Genomic DNA, 14,583 nt, shown 5'->3' with positions numbered 1-14,583 from the left:
GGGAAACAGGAAAGAACCTAAAAGATATGCATATATGCATAGTACCCAAGAGAAGAGGATTGAGACAAGATCCTCTGAATGGATGGGGAACACGGTGAGGGGTAAGGGGGAGTGGGAGCTGGGAAGAAGAGAGGGGGAGAGGCCATGGGGGAACAGGAAGTTGAGTGGGTGGGGGTAGAATAGGGGGAAGAGGGAATCATAGGTTAGAAGACGGATCAGGCACCAGAGTGACCTCCAGTGATCTAAAGGGATAACACCAATTGGCAAGCTAAGTAATAGTGGAGAGACCACCTCGAATGCCCATTCCTGATAGTGAACTAGATGTCTATAACCATCCGGGAGCCTTCATCCTGTGACTGATGGAAGCAGAGGCAAACACACAATTAATCACTGAACTGAACCCAAGGAACCCAGTGGCAGAGAGAGAGGAGTGATGAGCAAATTGGCAAAGAATGGGCTGGCAAAACCAGCAGAGACAGCTGATCTGAACAGGGGAGAGCTCTTGGACCCCAGACTGACAGCGGGGAGGCTAACATGGGACTGATCTGGACCCCCCCCAAATGTGAGTGTCAGTGAGAAGGCCTGGGCAACCTAAGGGGCCTTGAGCAGTGGATCAGTGTCTATCCCTGGAATACAAACAGTCATTGTGTGCCCATAGCACAAAGAGGGATGCTCTCTCAGCCTGGACTCTTAGGGGAATGCCTAGACCCTACCCGGAGTGAAATGACAGACTCTAGATATCCCCTATGTGGAAGGAATTGGCAATAGGGTGGAAGGCTGGGGGGGAAGGGGAGTGCGGGAGGAGGGGAGGGAGAGGGAACTGGGTTTGACATGTAAAACAAGCTATTTAAAATTAAAATAAAAATGCTATAAAAAAGAAAGTAGTAATTTGTCAAGGGAATAAAAAATTAGTGGAATTTATAATTAAAAGTAGTGAAGTAGACAACCGGTTTATTTAGATTTCTTAGGAGACTTGGTGTCTTAGCTATCAGTTCCTAAGAATTTCTATGCTAGCTTGTTGCTGAATGATAGTATAGCACATGAAGTCATGCTTTCATCTCTTAAGTAGTTTGTGATCTGAGGGAAATACTGTGCAGTTAGGAAGTTAGCTAAGAGTGAGTATGTTTCATTTGAATCCTGTTTGAAATTCAGTGGACAGAGATAATGTTCTGCTGGCTAATCAGCATGCTTGTCTAAGCAGGAAGGGAATTATGCTGCTGTTAATAATGCTTTCACAATCAATCAAGTTTTAAAAAGGGAATAACATTTAAATAAAAGAACATTGTATGAGCAAAGTGTTTGAAGAGGAATGTTTGCAGCATTTGTAGAGGACTGGGTTGATTCAATTCTAATATTCTCATAATAGTCTTGTAGGAGAATCTCTGAGCTCCATCTTTGAAAGACTTGGATTTTGTCCTGTTGTTCTAGTTTGCAAAAATTACCTTATAAAATATCAGAATCTACTGTAGACTAGAATTTATTTTTAGCCAAAAATATTGTTTTTCCATTATTAGCTGAATGTTATAATAAGGATAGCATCTGAGTATGAATCCAACTTGGAACACAGTAGTAGTTCTAATCATGTAGTGGCTTTATGATCAAGCCAACACTTGGTTTTCTTATTTGTGAAACTAGTATTACTTATCACTGGGTTCACGGAATTCTGATGCTATGCAAAAGCCCTTTGACAACAGGAGATATTCTAAAGAAATATACTTGCTCTTCCTTTAACCCATTAGATAGCCATTTTTACTTGCAAAATTGGTATATAAAACAGGATTTAAGGAGCTTAGAGCTTAAAGCTAGTCTCAAAAGGAAAGACAAAAAGTTGTCAGTTCCTACTTACCAAAGGAATAGACTTGTGGGCAATGAGCTCCTCCAAAGACTGAGTAGGCTTTACCCATTTGCCAAAACATGGCTCTGGAGCAGAAGCTGAATGCTTAAATCTGAACCACAAGCTGGAGGCAGAGGAAGAATAAGAATGAGTCTGTTATGGGCTTTTGAAACCTTAAATCCCAGCCCCAGTGATACACCTCCTTTCACAAGGCCACACCTTCTAATGTTTGTTAAACTGTTCCGCTAACTGGGGACCAAGCATTCAAGTATATGAGCCTATGGGAGTCATTCTCATTCAAACTACCACAGGCGGTTTAGCCTATGTCATAGTTAAATTTGCAGATGTCACATTAGACCTAGCAGCTCTTGCCAGTAATCCAGCACTTGGAAGTGGAAACAAGAGAATCATATATTTAAGGCTAGCTTAGACTTGATGATGACATGACCATATTTCAAACCAACAAGATGGAAGTACTTGCACCAGCCCTTCTGAAAGTAACAGAGATAAGAGGTTATGAAAATGGTTGTTAATGCAGAGCTACCATCTAGCACTGTGTTCAAACCTTGGTCCCTACTTGCATTCCCTTTATTATGTTTGTTTCCGACATATGCCTATTCTACCTCAAGCTTCAGGTATTGAAATAAAAAGTAGGGAGTTGTAATCTGTCTAGCAGAAATGACAATAGTCTAGGGACACTTGAGTCTCTCCGTCTATCAAAGGAATGGTAATTTCCCTAGAAATATGCAAATAAGGCAAAGGCCCTAGCCAGAGTGAAAACCTAGTCTTCCTGGAGAGATTTCACTGTTTGAAGGTGAGCAGTACCACACCTGGACTGGGACTGATTGGATTTATGTGTCCTTTGATCTTCTATTTCAACTTTAATCTTCCTTCAGGACCCCTAAGATAGATTTGGTGGTGGTGGTGGTTGTGGTGGCAGGGGAAATTTGCTGGATTTCTAGTTCTGTCTTCCCAATTTATCCATATTGAATAAATGTTCCTTTTCTGCTTCCCACCAAAAAAATGTAGGCGTGCTAGCCTTTGTCTCACATAGCTTTCTATAAATTGTAAAATAGTCATATGTACAGTGGGGTATTGTAATTCATTTCCTTTTTGTTTCATTTAATTTCCTTATTCCTTTGGAATATAGAGAAACTGAGTCAAATAAATTTATGAGCTCAAGTGCCTAGAAAAGAAATGGTACCCACTTCCTGACAACTGGGATTGTAAGCTTGTTCTGCCTTGTTGGGAATATTGGCTTCACAGGGCTTTTGCTGTTGTTTGTTTGTTTTTGAGACAGGGTATCACTGTATAGCTTGGGTAGGACTTAAACTCTGAAATCTGTGTGCCTCTGCTTCTGGAGTGCTGGGATTAAAGTCATGTACCACCATGCCTGGCTTTACAGGGATCCTAAAACACAGATGAAGTACAGTAGTATAATGTTCTTAATGTGAAGCTGAGAAAGCAAGCAACAAAGAAATTTTCAAATCAAATCTGCTTTACATCTATTCCTTACTTAAATTCCAATGAAAAGAAAAATGTGTCATGAAGAAATTGGAGAATAGTCACACTAGAGAATTAACAGCACAACTGAAAGCTCTAGAACAAAAAGAAGCAAACTCACCACAGAGGAGAAGATGCCAGGGAATAATCAAATTGAGGGCTGAAATCAATAAAGTAGAAACAAAGAAAACAATACAAAAATCAATGAAACAAAGAGTTGGATCTCTGAGAAAATCAATGAGCTAGACAAGCCTTTATCCAAACAAACCAAAAGGCAAACAGAAAACGTGCAAATTAACAAAGTATGAAATGAAAATGGGGACACTGAGAAAATTCTGAGAACTGTCATATTCTGAAAACCTGTACTCCACAAAATTCAAAAATTTCAAGGAAATAGACAATTTTCTGGATAGATATCACTTACCAAAATTAAATCAAGAACAGATAAGCAATTTAAATAGATATATCAGGCCTAATGAAATAGAAACATCCATCAAAATTCTCCCAACCAAAAAAAGCCCAGGGCCAGATGGCTTCAGTGCAGAATTTTACCAGAAATTCAAAGAACACCTAATACCAGTACTCGTCAAACTGTTCTACACCATAGAAGCAAAAATGATACTGCCAAACTCTTTTTATGAGACTACACTTACCTTGGTACCCGTGCCACACAAAGACACAGCGAAGAAAGAGAACTACAGACCAATATCATTCATGAACATTGATGCAAAAATACTCAATAAAATACTGGCAAATCAAATCCAAGAACATATCAGAAAAATCATGCACCATAATAATGTAGGCTTCATCCCAGAGTTGTAGCAATGGTTCAACATACGAAAATCCAAGAGTGTAATTCACGATATAAACAAACTGAAAAAGAAAAACCACATGATCATCTCACTTGATGCTGGAAAAGCTTATGACAAAATCCAACAACACCCTTTCATGATAAAGGTCTTGGAGAGATCAGGGATATCAGGAATGTACCTAAACATAATAAATGCAGTATACAGTAAACCAACAGCCAACATCAAAATAAATGGACAGAAAACTCAACATGCTTTCTCTAAAACCAGGAACAAGACAAAACTGTCCACTCTCTCAGTATCTCTTTAATATTCTACTTGAAATTGTAAGTAGAGCAATAAGAAAACAAAAGGAGATCAAGGGGATACAAATTGGAAAGGAAGAAGTCTAACTTTCACTATTTGCAGATGATATGATAAGTTTACATAAGTGACCCTAAAAACTCTCCCAGGGAACTCCTACAGCTAATAAACACCTTCAGCAAAGTGGCAGGATAAAAGATTAACTCAAAAAACCAGTAGTCCTGCTATATACAGACGATAAATGGGCTGAGAAAGACATCAGGGAAATAGCACCCTTTACAATAGCTACAAGCAACGTAAAATATCTTGAGGTAACCCTAACCAAACAAGGGAAAGACCCATATAACAAGAACTTTGAGTTTTTAAGAAAGAAATTAAAGAGGATACCAGAAAATGGAAATATCTCCCATGCTCTTAAATAGATAGTATCAATACAGTAAAAATGGCAATCTTGCCAAAAGCAATCTACAGAGAGTCAATGCAATCCCCATCATAATCCCAGCACAATTCTTCATAGACCTTGAAAGAACAATACTCAACTTTATATGGAAAACCAAAAGACCCAGAATAGCTAAAATAACCTTGTACAATAAAGGAAGGTTTGGAGGCATCACCATCCCTGACTTGAAGCTCTATTATGGAGCTATAGTCCTGAGAACAGCTTGGTATTGGCACAAAAATAGACAGACCAATGAAATTGAATTGAACACCCAGATATTAACTCATATATGTATGAACATCTCATCTTTGACAAAGAAGCTAAAATTATACTATGGAAGAAAGAAAGCGTCTTCAACAAATGGTTCTGGCACAATTGGATTGTGGTGTGTAGAAGACTGCAGATCCATACAGAAAACTTAAGTCCAAATGGATCAAAGATCTCACATAAATCCAGCCACACTGAACTTCTTAAGAGAGAAAGTTGGAGGTACTCTTGAATGAATTGGTACAGGAGACTGCTTCCTGAACATAACACCATGAGCACAGACACTGAAGCACAGACACTGAGGTCAACATTTAATAAATGGGACCTCCTGAAACTGAGAAGCTTCTCTAAGGCAAAGGATATTGTCAACAAGACAATATGACAGCCCACAGAATGGGAAAATACCTTTACCAACCCCACACCCGACAGAGGACTGATTTCCAAAATGTACAAAGAAATCAAGAAGCTAGCCACCAAAACACCAAAGAATCCAATTAAAAAGTGTGGCACAGAACTAAATAGAGAATTATTAATAGAGGAGTCTAAAATGGCTCAAAATTCTTAAGAAATTGCTAAACATCCTTAGCCATCAATGAAATGCAACTCGAAACAACTCTGAGTTACCATCTTACACCAATTAGAATAATTAGAATTGCTAAAATAAAAAAACAATTATAATCTATGTGGAGAGGATGTGGAGAAAGGAGAACACTACTCCATTGCTGGTCATTTGCATACTTGTGCAGCCAAATTGGAAATCAGTATGACGGTTTCTGAGGATAATGGGAATCCGTCTACCTCAAGAACCAGCCATTCTATACTTGGGCATATACCGAAATACTACACATATATACAACAAGGACATAGGTTGAACTATGTTCATAGCAGCGTTGTTTGTAATAGCCAGAACCTGGAAGGAACCTAGATGCCCCTCAACCGAAGAATGAATGGAGAAAATGTGGTACATTTACACAATGAAGTATTACTCTGCGGAAAAATAAATAACAATGAAATCTTGAAATTCACAGGCAAATGGATGGAACTGGAAGAAACCATCCTGAACAAGGTAACTCAGACACAGAAAGACAACCATGGTATTTATTCACTCATATGTGGATATTAGACATAAAATAAACGATTACCAGCCTACAATGCACACTTCCAGAGAAGCTAGGAAACAGGGAAGACCCTAAGAGAGACATACATGGTCTCCCAAAGAAGGGGAAAGGGACAAGTACCCCTGAGAATATTGGGAGCCTGGTTGGAGGAGGGAGTATGGAGGGAGTTAGTAAAAAGGGAAGAGGAGAGGGGGCGGAGAACAAGAGGGATCAGGAAGACTGAGACTGGAGGAATAGAGCAGAGCAACAAAGGAGATACCTTAATAGAGGGAGCCAGTATAGGTTTAAAGAGAAATCTGGCACTAGTGAGATGATCAGAGTTCTACAGTGATGACCCCAACTAAGATTCTAGTCAGTAGTGGAGAAGCTGCTGTTGATGCCCTTCTCCTGTAATGAGATTGATGACTACCTCAATTGTCATCCTAGAGCCTTCATCCAGTAGCTGATCGAAGAAGAATCAGGAACCCACAGCTAAGCACTGAGCACAACGTCTAGTTTTAGAGAGGGAGGAGGGATGAGCAAAGGAGTCAAGACCATATTAGAAGCAGTTAACTTAACCTTGTGAGAGAGATCTGGGACCCTTGTAAAATTGGGGAATCAGCATTGGACTGAATCAAGCCCTTTGAATGTACATGCCAGCTAGGATCCCTGGGCAGTATATGGGATCTCTAACAGTGGAGTCAGTTTTTATACCTAGTGCACAAATGAACTTTGGGAGCCCATTCTCTATGGTGGAATATTATTGCAGCCGAGATACACTAAAGAGGGCCGAGGCTTTTCCGGAAATGATGTGACACACTTTGGTGACCCCCCATCATGGAAGGCCTCACTATCCTTGGAGAGTTGGTTGGTTGTGGGTTGGGGGCGTTGATTGCGGCTATGGGAGAATGGGAGGGCAAGGGAATGGAGTTTTGATATGTAAAATAAGATTGTTTCTAAAATAAAAAAAGGAAAATGTGTTTATCTAAGTGAAATAAAGGATTAACAGAAGCATTTTCACTTACCTGAAACTGGAATACCAAATGATAAAAAAAAAAAAACTAAAACCGTAGTATATCATATCCAGATGGAACTCTAACACAAGATGTGGAGGTTTCTTTTTATTTGCAACTTTATGTTAACATATCCTGATTTGGTTTGATTGTTGGCTTCCAGGGCAGTATAGATTTGGGGAATCAATTTGGCAATCTTTCCACAATCTGTTGCTGTTGAGTGGTGATTCTTAGGGAGCCAAGGCTTCCCTCAGATGAACCATAAACTTTGCTCTTAATTTAGAATGGAATGGCATTCTAAAGTCTCTTGGCCTCTGTGCTTACTTATCAGCATTTCTTTCTGGACTGCTTGCTTCCGTTTTTGGAGAAAGGCCAGCAGAATGAGTCAGATCTTTCAGGTTTTGTTTATAGAGTGACTGTCAGACATCGGTCTGGATCAGGTAGGTCCAGAGTGTTGCATTTGTCCTGGTCACTCCATTGGCTGCACTTTCTGTTGCATGTCTAGACATTTTTAGGATGCCATTTGTATGGAGTAATTTATACATACATAAATGTAGTATACATTCTGTGCTGTATTGCTTTGAACGACTTCAAAGATAAAAATATAAGAAATTTATTATAAAAGCTGTTTATGTGACTGCTGAAGACTTTTCATTGCTTTTCTTTTGAGGATAGCAGAATAAGGTTTTTTTCCTTTAGTTTCAAACCATAAGTGATGAAACTTCTGGGCAATGTGCTTATTTTTATGTTAGTGACACCATGGCTCATGTAAGTATGTTTCTTGGTACTTTTTACTGCTGTATATTTTTATCAATGTTATAGATCCTTTCAGCCACTTTTTGTATACACACTTGAATCTTTTGTATTTTACATTCTTAATATTTGTGTCATGTTTTCATCAAATTCTTTGTATTTATAAACTTCATAATATCTTTTATTATATCATTTCATCTATTTAATTTTTCAGACAGTCAGGCGGATAAAGTGCATTTGATACTGAAATTCTAAGTTTAATGTGTTGAATATGTGTACACCATTGCTTTTTTATTTGGTGATAGTCTATGGTACAAACTAGATGAGAACAAACATATATTTGGGTCTATAAATACAATCATTTGAGAGTTACAGCAAGAACTAATCACGTGTATACAATAACTCCTGCAGTGAACACTTGAAGTGTATGAAATTACCCTTTGAGTCTTTCTTTGCAAACTTCCCTGAGTCTCAGTACATTTACCCAGGAAAACTTTCAATTAAACATGGAACAGTGTCCTACAAGTCTTTCGCAACTAAGAACACACTAACCTGGTAGGAGTTGCCTCATTTGGTGTCAGCTACCTTGCACTACAATCTGTGGTCTAACTGCCTTTGTCATACTATTTTCATTAGGCATTAGTCCTGAAATTGGTTCAATTAATTTGCTTATATATAAAGAGCTAGTAGTCATCTGTTTAATTTTCCCAGAAGTATGTATGTGCTTTCTTCCAAGGATAAGATAGCTGGATCTACAGATTTCTATAACTGGTGGTCTCATTTATTTGTCCCAAGGAACTAATCAGAAGTGAGAATTAAAATTGCTATTTTAAAATACTGATATATTACTTGTATTATGTTGGGATTAAAGGCATGCACCATTATGCCTGGTCTGCTACATTATATTTATTTTTATATTGTATAGGAGGTTCTTTAGAATAATTTATTATCATTTTATGTGTATGAGTGTTTTGCCTGCACACATGTCTTTGTACCAATGTGTACCTGGTGTCCAAAGAGGTTGGAAGAGTGTGTCGGATTCCTTGGAAATAGATTTACAGTCAGTTGCAAGCTGTACATGCATGCTGCTGGAATCTCATAAAGTCTTATTTTGTTTAATGTTGGCAGGAATCACATATATCTTGTTTGATGTTATAGAATCATATTTATCACTATACTTGAAACATGCTAATATATATCAACCTGACCTTATATGACAATCTGTTTTGTGATCTACTCTTTAGATCCATTCATTCTCAGATCTTTCCTATAAAATTAAAATTTAGCAATTGTTTATATCTATAGTACATTCATGTACAATAATTTAATCATATCCTAAATGTTTTGCTATTTGAAAATAACGTTTGCTAAATCTGATCATTTGAAACTGGCAGTCCTTAAGAACTGATCTATTGTTGTGCTGTTAGCAATAATGTAGCAGGGGCTGGAGAGAGGGCTCAGCAGTTAATAGCACTGGCAACTCTTACAGAGTGTCTGGATTCAATTTCCAGCACCCAAGTAACTGTTTAGGGATTGGTGATTTTTAAACATGATTAAGCTTCTTTTCTAGTTAGTAGAATTTTCTTTGACCTTCATAAATCTCCTGCCTTTTGTTTCCTGAGGCTTCATAACTTTCCAGTTCAATTCGATTGAAAAGAGTTTACAAACAAAAGATAATTCAAGCCGGCACTGCCCATAATCTTTTAGCTTTTCTTTGTCTTTGTGGTTAGTGTAACAATAATGTAATCTTTATGGAATCCATCATGAATTTCTTTGGACTGCTTTTGCAGGACAAGTTATTAGTTTGCAAAAAACTTCTTCAGGGTTTTTAAAATTTGGTTTTCTAGCAAACCTACTCTTGTACTTTTATGCGTTGTAATTCTTTATTTTTAAAGATTTATTTATTCATTTAACATACAGTATTTTGCCTGCATGTATGTCTGCAGGCCCGAAGAGGGCATCAGATCTCATTATAGATGGTTGTGAGCCACCATGTGGTTGCTGGGAATTGAACTCAGCACCTCTGGAAGAGCAGCCAGTCCTCTTAACCGCTGAGCCATCTCTGTAGACCCGGGTTGTAATTCTTACTGTATCTGGGGCATCATTGGTTTGTAGGAAATAGATCTTTGATGAAAAATTCTTTGCACTACTAAGTATTTTTGAGGCACTAGATCCTCATGCATGTTAGTCAAACGCTCTACAGTGTGCTATAGTTCCAACCCTCAAATAATTTTTTTCAGTGTGTGCTGGATTACTAACCCAGCAGAAAAATTATTGAAAGAATTATAAATCTTGTTTATTGGAGAATCTAATCCTTCTATGAAGGCATATTGATTATTTTTATTTTATGTGTAAGTGTGAGTGTGTGAATAACTGTACATGTATTCATATGTATGTGCATCATGTGCATGCCTGGTTACCCCAGAAGCCAGAAGATGGCATCAGATCCCATACTGGAATTATAGGTAGTTATGTACCATTTGATATGGGTGCCAGAGTACCAAATGCTTTTACGTGCTGAACCATCTTGGCAAATCCTTATTTAGTCTTGGGAATCGAGGTTAGGTTGATGTATATCTCAGGCAATTGAGTATTGGTTCTCTCAATAGCTTTAATGCAATATCATTAAGTATTTTTATTACAGTGGCATGATTTGGTACAGATAGTGATGGAATAGCAATATATAGCTTAGAAAGGACTTTTTCCTTTTAAGGCCTCTGAGACATAGAAAATTTGTTTCATATGTTATTTACAGTGATTATTCAGTGTCTGTTTTGGCATTTTAAAATACAATGCCAAAATTTTAACTGTGGCAATCTATCAATGTATTTTTTTATGATTTAATTGCTTTTGTTGAGCTCCTTTCATCTATGATCTAATTTATTTTAAAAAGTACAATATCTGAATCTCTTATAAGACCATATTTAAAACATAATAGTTTTTTTTGCATTCTGAGCTAAAATTCTGAGCCGCAATGTATCTGAGATTTTGCAACCAAAGCCACATTATTTATTATTCTATTTTTCACTCACATGTGGTGTCCATTAGGCATTGATCTTGTCCAGTAATATAACTTTCTTTTACTGATTGTTCTGCTATTGGAAGAGTCTTATTAAAATTTAATAAGTAAACTAAAATAAGCAGCTAATGCCATAGTACATTCTGGTAACTCATAAAAGAAAGAAAAACAATAAGAAAAGTAAAGCCTAATGTTGACTTATGAGGTGAAAATAAGGTTAATATATAGTTGCTGACTAATTCAACAGTATCTGTAAAGGAAGGACTTTTGCCCCTTGAGATATGTATACCATTTGCAGACAGTATACATTTCTGTTTATGGGAAATATCCAAGAACACTGAACTTCCCTGAATTACATGACACTGTAGGATAAGGACCATCTGCACTCTCTTCTTTTGGCTTAGAAAAGCCTTTCTAGACTTTGACTATGGCTAACATGTTTCTTGACCTATTCCCTATTTGTGGTTTACTTTGCATCTACTAAAAAGATGAAGATCTTAACTCACATGCTTTGTTTTTGTAATATCGCCCACTTGTCTTGTTCTTGCTTTATAGGTTCTTTTTTTTTTACTGCTTTTCTTGTTTTCATTCTCAGTCTTTATAATTTGGAAGAGATAACTAGTGATGTTCCCACTAGATATTCTTTTTCTTTTTAAAAATGTTATCGTTTGTATGCATAACGTTTTTTTTGAGTGACCACATGTACATATGGAGGTCAGGAGACAACTTTGTGAAGTCAGTTCTCTTCTACCTTTGCAGGGGTTCTGTAGATTGGCTAGCCTTGGGTGGTAAGCACATTTACTTACTGAGTCATCACCAGCCCTCTTTTTCTTAATGACTTTTCTACTACTCAAGCCTTTGTTTTCACAGTGCCATATAGAATGTCTATAAAATTATGATCCTTTGCTTATTTTAAAAGTATATGCCCTATCCTGGATTCATGTCTCATTTCTGTAACTCCAGAATTTGGGAGTTTGAGATAGGATGACCAGGAGTTGAAGGGTAACCCTGACTACATAGTAAGTTTGAGGACAGCCTAGCATAATGAGACCCTGTCTCAAAAAACGAAACAAAACAACAACAAAAACAAACAAACAAACAAAAACACCAAAAATCAATTAAACAAGGCCAGTGGATAAAGTTACTTGCCATGCAGTCTTGGTGATCTGTACTTTTTAATAGGAATCCACATAAGCTGAAGATAGTATGTTGTCTCTATAATGTTGCTCTCAGACCTCTAAACATGTGCCGTGACACACATGGCTACAATTACATTCATGTGGGCATGTGCACATGTATACCTATAGAAATAATAAAATTAAAACACAAACAAAAGGCATATACTTCAGTCAATATGGCTTGAAATGAGAACTACACAAAAGATCTCTAAAACACTAGCTAATACACGAAGAGCGTTCGAATTTCTCGCTTAGTAAGAAAACACACAGCATAATACTACATCCTTCTCTCAAAATACTGAAAAAAAAATAAGTCTTCAAGAATGCAAAACAACTAGAATCCTGCTGTATAGCTGCCTAGGAAAATGGTTTCATACAAATGAGTGAAACTGAATGGAGACTTGTCTATGAATCAGTAATTCTATTTATAGGCATATAGTCAAAAGAAATAAGCAGATATATATTTTAGTAAGAGACATTTATAAGAATACATATAGCACCCTTTTTTAACTACCCCTTCTAAAATTATGTAAAACTCATTTACAGTATAAAATTAGCCCAGTAAGACTAGTCACTGCCATTGTTAGAATGTAAGGACGGGATGAATATGTGGAGGGCTTCTAGGGTGTCCCTAAAATTTTGTTCATTGCTTGCTTGGTTACATGCGTAGCTTGGTTACATGGTTTATTTTGTGAGAATTCAGCAAGGTATATATGTTCATGATTTTATGCTTTTCTGGTTGTGTTACCAGTCAGCTGGCTGTGGTCCTTATGGTCCACCCAGATAAAAAAATGAGTAGATGAAGACAGGCTTTTCTCTTATTTGCAGTAGTAAACTGTAAGGGAAAGTGATGTGGCAGGACTAGCAGACCCAGAAGCTTACATTTACATCCCTGAAAGTCAGATACTTATTCTTCCGTGTTTTAGAAGTAAGAAGCATGCAGTTAAGTACTATTGACCTCCTCAGTTCTCTGTAGCTGTTCTAATCCTTGGCTTCCAGCAACAGTAAGTTCCAGTATAACTCAGCATCTGCTATTGTGAAGCTTCTTAATGGCTGCTGGGACCATCAGCTCCTACAGTGGCTAGTATTATAGCTCTTGGGCCTACGGTTTTAGAAACCTTATAGTGACTAATGTTACAGCTGACCTACTGTGTTGCTACTCTTGGCCCTTGGTAATAGCTAATGTTACAGCTCTTAGGCCTAGAGCTTACCCCTAAAGGCTTGGCAGTTCCTTGGAATGCTTCCAATGACCAAGAACAAGTTTCTTTCTTGCAGCCCATCATGGACTTTAGCTTTGTTCTTTTTTATCTCCTGAACTTTTGGCATCATTACTGCTGCTTCCTTCATCACAATTGTAGCTCCACTGCTGCTTCCATTGTATACTATTCATGTTACCAGTGTAGCCTGTCCTTCCAATGACAAAATGTGAAAGTAGACAAGAACAAAACACCAAAGAGAAGCCTTTTAATGGGCCCAATGTTGCAACACAAGGGGGAAGTGGCTCCCCCAGAGCCACTACTCCTCCCTTTCCCTTTAGAAAGGAGCAAGCTCCCAGGAATATCAAATAAATGTAGCATAATACGTTGCAATAAGAAGAGGCACTAACTCTCACATCAAGGCTGGATGAGGCAACCCAATAGGAGGAAAAGGGGCACAAGAGCAGGCAAAGGAGTCAGAGACACCACCCATTCTCACTGTTAGGAGTTCCATAAGAACACTAAGCCTCACAACCATAACATATTTATGCACAGGGCCTAGCACAAACCCATGCAGTGTCCATGATTGTCATTTTAGTCACTGTGAGCCCTGCTTAGTTGATTCTTTGGGCTATGTTCTTGTGGTTTGCTTGACCCTTCAGTCTCCTACAATCCTTCTTCCCCTTTTCAGTGGGTGGGTGGTGAGGGTTAGGCTGGAGGAACTTGAAGGAGTGGAGGGATGGGAGGCTAGCTGCAGTCCAATGTATTGGTATTATATGAGATAATAATAAATAAAAATAGAAAGGGGATTGTAAAATGTCCCCTCTATGGGCATGTTTCTTTTTTTAACTTTTAAAAATATTAGATTTATGTATTTGTTTCATGAGTCTGACTGTTTTGCCTATAGATATATGTAGTATATATATTATTGGTGCCCAGTCGCATTAGGAAGAGGGCCTCAGATCATCTGGAACTGGAGTTACAGATTGTTGTAAGCCACCATATAGGTGCTAGGAAATTGATCTGGGTCCTCTTAACCACTGAGAAGCCCATACAATGAGCATTTTTAATCTGTCAAAATAAACATTAAGAAGCAGTATTACAAATAGAATTAGTGTCGTAGTTTGAATGTAATTGGCACCCGTAAGCCTATAGGGAGTGGCATTACTAGG

At 37.8% G+C, this 14,583-nt stretch overlaps 1 protein-coding gene across 1 annotated transcript in view; it reads left to right on the top strand.

The window, feature by feature from the left end:
* Positions 1–14,583, top strand: part of Prrg1 (proline rich and Gla domain 1) — a 105,690-nt gene that overhangs the window by 37,462 nt on the left and 53,645 nt on the right. The window lies entirely within an intron of this gene.

Source organism: Mesocricetus auratus, unplaced genomic scaffold, assembly GCF_017639785.1.
Source record: "Mesocricetus auratus isolate SY011 unplaced genomic scaffold, BCM_Maur_2.0 Super-Scaffold_100003, whole genome shotgun sequence".
NCBI lineage: Eukaryota > Metazoa > Chordata > Mammalia > Rodentia > Cricetidae > Mesocricetus > Mesocricetus auratus.
This window is presented reverse-complemented; position numbering and strand designations above follow the sequence as displayed.